The following is a 6,000-nucleotide window of genomic DNA, read 5'->3' on the forward strand; positions in this document are numbered from 1 at the left end:
GATCTGCGTATCGTGATGTATTTTTGTAATCTAAGTACGGTCTGCGCACCGTTAAGCATTTTATAACTTTTATTTAATGTGAATAGAATAGTTATTTTAAATGGTGTTAGCCCAAAAGAAGCCCATGAAGTGAAGGCCCAAAGGAACAAGGTGGATGAAGATCCATCGTGATTCAAGTGGGAGAATTTTTCATTTCTAGTTTTCTTAGGACTAAGGGGCCATACTACGTCATGTTTATCTTATTGCATTAGTTGATTATGCATGTTTAGGTTTATTTATGTTATAAGATGATGAGCTAGAGTTCACTAAATAATCACAACATAATGAATCTAGATCTCAGTAATATTGATGCGGCTTTTCCAATTAAAAACTCGACGAAACCTTCGATCGTTTATGATGGGTCGGCCTCAGCAGAGCATCATAATATATCTTGGGGAAGTGGGGGTAGATCACGTTCTACACTTTTAATTGGTTATATTCAACAAGGTTACCTAAAGATCAGTTTAGAACCTTGAAGCTAAGGGTAATAATTGAACATGTGATGGTTAATTATTCAACCAAGAATTACAAGAGTTGTAATCAGTAAAGAGGTTGGTTTCAAAAAAAAAAAATCAGTAAAGAGGTTACTCACCTTAATAATGTAATGGTTGATGGCAGGGCCTCAGTCCGGTCAATTATTGCACAAATAAAGGATCTTGGAATCACTTAAAATTCAATTGGGATCATTTAATTATTGATAAAGTGTTTTAAAGTTACCAAATGAATGTGTTTTGTACTTTAATTTTATTAAACATAATTATTAAACTTTGCCTTATTTTGACTTAGATGGGTAGCCGTAATAACAATGACAGCAACGTTTACAATTTGCCACCATTCCTTGAGAAGGATAGGTTGACAGGGGAAAACTTTTCCAACTGGGAAAGAATCCTAAGGCTTGTTCTGAAATCTGAAGGTAAGGAGGATGTCATTGATAACCCATTACCAGGACCTCTACCAGAAAATCCAACTGCGGCAGAGCTCAAGAAGCACAAGGAAGCTCATGATAGAGCTATGTCTATCACTTGCTTAATGATTGCTACCATGGAACCTAGTCTTCAAAAGCGTTTTGAGGACCAGGATGCCTACTCAATCATGGAAGAGCTCAAACTTTTGTTTAAGAAACAAGCTAGAGTTGAAAGGTATGAGCTTGATCGTGAGATTATGGATTGTAGAATGGGGAAGGGTGCCACAGTTTATGATCATGTTTTCAAAATGATCGGCCCAATTCAAAGTATGGAGAAACTGGGGTACCCAATAAGTGATGATTTGGCAACATACATCATTATCCACTCACTTCCAAAAAGTTTCAACCAGTTTATCATGAACTTTAACACGACTGCGAATGCAAAGACTATGAATCAATTGCATGCAATGCTGGTTAGTGCTGAGAAAAAAATCCCTAAGGAACCTAAGAAGGAAGTTCTTATGATTCAAAAGGGAAAGGGGTTCAAGAAGAAAGGGCAAAAGGCTAGTGCCAAGAGCGCGCAAGGGAAAGCAAGTTGCCAAGGCTCCTGAAAATCCTAAGGCGAATCCAAAACCCAAAGCTGCAAGTGAGAGTGAATTCTTTTACTGCAAGAAGAAGGGGCATTGGAAACGCAATTGCCAAAAATACCTTGATTTCCTCAAGAAGAAGAATGGAGCATCAACCTCAGGTATTATGTTATAAACATTTTAACTTTCACTAAGGTATGTGATACCAAGTTACAGAGCTTAACATTATGATGTTGCGCAGGAACTGTAAACAAGTGAAGCTAGTATGGAGATGGAGCTTGAAGGTGCACTAGGAGTATTTAAGTGGCCAGATATAGCTTCATAGTTTTATTTTCTGATTAGTTTATCATGACATTTAGAACTATTTCCAGTTTTTGATGAGACAATATTTCGGTTTTCTTGTTTTGAATACTGAATTGGTTTTACTTGGCTTGGACAAATGTTGATCCATGACCAAGGTAATAAATTGTTTTCATTTTTCTAGATATGAGTTAATTTTATTTATGACATTGATATAAGTAGATCACAAAAGTAAATTTAGATGATTCAAAGCAAACTTATTAAAATAAAGTAAGATTAGGTCACATAATCCATTTGCACATCCAAAGTTATGGATGGACTCTTACTCTTATATGATTATGAATCACTTAAGAATTAGAAGTCATGATTGACAAGGTAAAATGACCAAGTTACCTTTTAGTTGAAAGGGTAAAAGAGCTAAAACGGCCTTTTGGAACACAAACATATGATGTGAGTGTACCATAAATTCAAAACTAGTAAAAGGATTTAACTATTTCATTGATCTTATTAACGATTTCAGTAAATATAACGATAATTACTTAATGAAATAATAGCTGGAATCAATGAAATGTTCAAAACTCCAAAATGAAATGTAAAATCAAGTTTGAGATAAACAATTTAGCACCACAATATGATTGTTGTGATAAATATTTAACTCAAAACAAATGATCATCCAAAGGAATTGTTTAATAAGTTCACAATCCAGGAACATTACAATTAAAATGTATGTATAAAGCAGGAATCAAACTTTGATTGCCATGGTTCGATCCAAGATTTAATGATTTACAAATATCGTTTGAGGATATGCATTAGAACAACAACAATTGCAAATATACTAAACATAAACTTAACCAAAGCGGTAGAAAGATGTCATAAGAGTTATGGATTGGAAATGTTCCAAAGTAATCTTTTCTAAACAAGATTGAGGAAATATGAAATCTATGTAAAATGTTTACAAAGATGACATAATAGTCCCTAAATCAGAGGTATTATTCCTAAAATCGCGTAAAAACAAAATGTTTGTTGCTCGCGATATTGTCTTTATAGAAAGAAGTGTCTTCCTACAAAGCCAAGTGGGAGTAAAGTTAGATCTCGATGAGATTCGAGACGAGCAACAAATGGATGTGGATAACACTAAGCTACATCAGAGACGAATGCGCAAGAAATCAGCTAAATTGATAAAACATGTGTCGAAGCAAGCTAATTCATGTAGTGAGACTTCTATCGTCTTACTAGAATGAAAGGCTTCAAAGAGTTGAAGAGAATAATTCTATTGTCGCTCATACCTATCGTTGGTTACTTAGGATTAAAACAAACAGTTTGTTGGAATTCTAGTAAAAGGTGGATTCTAAAATTCTCCTATTGGAATAGTTGGAATCCATACCTACAAGCAAGCTTTGGACAAGTGCCAACTTAAGAAATGGCTTAAAGCTAAGAAATCCAGAATGGACTCCATGTCTGTAAAGATATGCTATTCCATGATAGTCTTGGAAATAGGGTCAAACCTATTAGTCATGTAAGCCTATTCGGATTATTTCTAGTTATGGAAATCAAAATCACTTTCATGAAATGTTCTTGATGGATGGTATGTATATGATACAACCTTAGAGTTTTGAAATCCAGGAATTCCTAGAATGTTTTGCAAACTTCAGAAATTCATTTATGGATTGAAGTGAGCATTAGGGAGTTGGAATATTCATTAGGAAATCAAACAGTTTGATTACCTTGGAAGAATGAAAAGGAATCTTGTATAGACAAGAAGTTTAGTGGGAGGAATTGGTCTTCTTAGTCTAGTATTTAGTTGACATATATTTCATATGAATGGTTAGAAAGATTGTTTCTATATGGGAGACTTAGGAGATGTTGAGTACATACTGGGAATCAAAATCCACAAAGTGAATCTTGAAGGATGACTGGACCTAATCAAGAGACTTATGTTGATAAGTTTCTTGACAAGTTCAAGATGCAAGGTTCTAAGAGAGGATCTCTTCCCATGTCTCATGGTTTTACACTCAATAAACTCAGTGCCTTAAAAGGTAGTAGAGTTGAGTTGTAAAGGTAGTGTACCTTATGCTTTTGCAAAGGGGTCCATTACATGTGCCATGTAGTGTACAAAGTAAGTTGTTACATATGACTTCTGCATGTGTAGCAAATTTCAAGCAAATACAGAATAAGCATACAGAGAGTTACCAAGAACAAATCCTAGAGTACTTGAGAAGCGCTAAAGGAATTTTTCTAGCTTATGGTGTTAAAGGTAAACAAGTTGTCAAAAGTTCTAAGAATGCAAGTTTTTCCAAACAGGCAAGATGATTCTAGATTTCGATCTAGATGCATATTTTTGTCAGTATGGAGAGGTGTAGTGAGCTTTAAAAGTTCATAGCAGAGCACTATTGCATGCTCAATGTCAGAATATGTGTATTAAGCTATAGTCGGATAGTTTTAGAGGATGTTCGGATTAAAATGTCATATGACTAAAGGGTCACCTTTGCCCAAGAACAAAGGAACCGGTGTCACATCACAAATCCAAACAAATGGATATGAGATATTGCCTCAGTTATGAGATCATTGACCAGTGGGAGGTCACGTTCTGCAAAGTTTTATTATGAGTGAAAAATCACCAAACCCCTTCCATAGACAAAGGTATGAATGTCATATTAAAGTCTTGGATTGAAGCAAATTATGTAATTTAAGTTGTGTATGTTTGAGAAAACATATTACATAAGAAAATACATCAATTTACAGAATTATGTTTAAAATAGATATTATTATTTCTCTTATTTAATTATGGTTTTAAAATTAAATAAAATGTCCAAAATAATTATGAATTGATGGGCTCACTAGGTTGATGACCTTTTGAATGAAACCCCACAGGTGAACAAAATTCATATATTATTTAAGTTCCTAGTTCGAAATTATTAAAGTGGACATAAATGATTTCAATGAATGGACTAGCATGTAAGATTGACTGGATAGCGTAGTTTCATGGGCTATAGGGGCATAGTGATGCTCGGTCAATCACTTGGGTATGCATGAATGATGCATGATCGAACTATTCACCTACTTTGAAGTTCAAGTAAAGAGCTTCCGTATATATAAGTGGATTCCTTTGACATGAGTGGAACATTGATTTCATTCAATGGATGTTTTCGTTGTGGTACACTCAAATGTCTTCCCGTAACTGGAGATTATAAAGGGTGTTTCCCGGTCATTTCAGAAGTTGAGTGGGAGGCTTGTTGCCACAAGATTGGATAGAGTCTACCTATTAAATTAGGAAATGTGTCATGGCCGCTTGAAGAGGGAGAATTCAGAAAATGTGTTGTCGTGTTCAAATGCATTACTCAGTAATCATTAGGTTTTGTAATTCTAACTCAGATTTCAGGAAACGATTTGTAGATTAATATGATCTCGAAATGTGATGCAATCATATTATCAAATCGACATATACATTGACTTAAGGAATTTGAATATTGCACCCTTGTCTCAGACAAGTGGGAGATTGAAGGATTTATGTCTTCGTCGTGTGCAATTACTAGATATATAATTGGATCAAATTATGGAGATAATTAAGTCCGGACATTTGGGTCGTCGTTTTGCAATAGCTAGAGGTACTTACGATCTTTGGACTAGTAAAATAGGCCAAAGCCCAATTGGACGGATCCTATAAGGTCACACAAAGGGGCTAGATCGAGCATTAGAGGACGAGGCCCATCATGGGCCTCATCACTCTAGGTGGCCGGCCATATGTGGCTTTAAGAGGCTATTGGGCTTCGTGCCCTAGTCTAATTATAATGAGATAATAAATAGACTGGTGCCTAGGTTTGCATGTAAGAAGTTAACTGATCATTTTAGATCAAAACCCTAATTAGCAAACACGAAACCAACCCCTCTCATACTCCCTCTCTCACGTCTCTATCCTCCTCCCGGCGCCGGTGGTGTCTCGTGGTGGTGGTGGTTCGTGCGGTGGTCGGTTGTCCAAAAAGGTGGTGATCGCGGTTTTCCTCAATCACTCGACCAATCTAGTATTGGTGGACGGCTCGTTCAAATCTCGTGGACTAAATAGAGGAGCAATACTTGGGGCTCTATTCTCTCCCTAATTTGCCTGCCGAATAGCTTCTTGGAATTCACGCTTCAAAGGTATGATTATGTGTCTTGTGTGTTATGCATGTGATC

This window comes from Chenopodium album, chromosome 19 (genome assembly GCF_948465745.1).
Source record: "Chenopodium album chromosome 19, dcCheAlbu1.1, whole genome shotgun sequence".
NCBI classification, from domain to species: Eukaryota; Viridiplantae; Streptophyta; class Magnoliopsida; order Caryophyllales; family Amaranthaceae; genus Chenopodium; species Chenopodium album.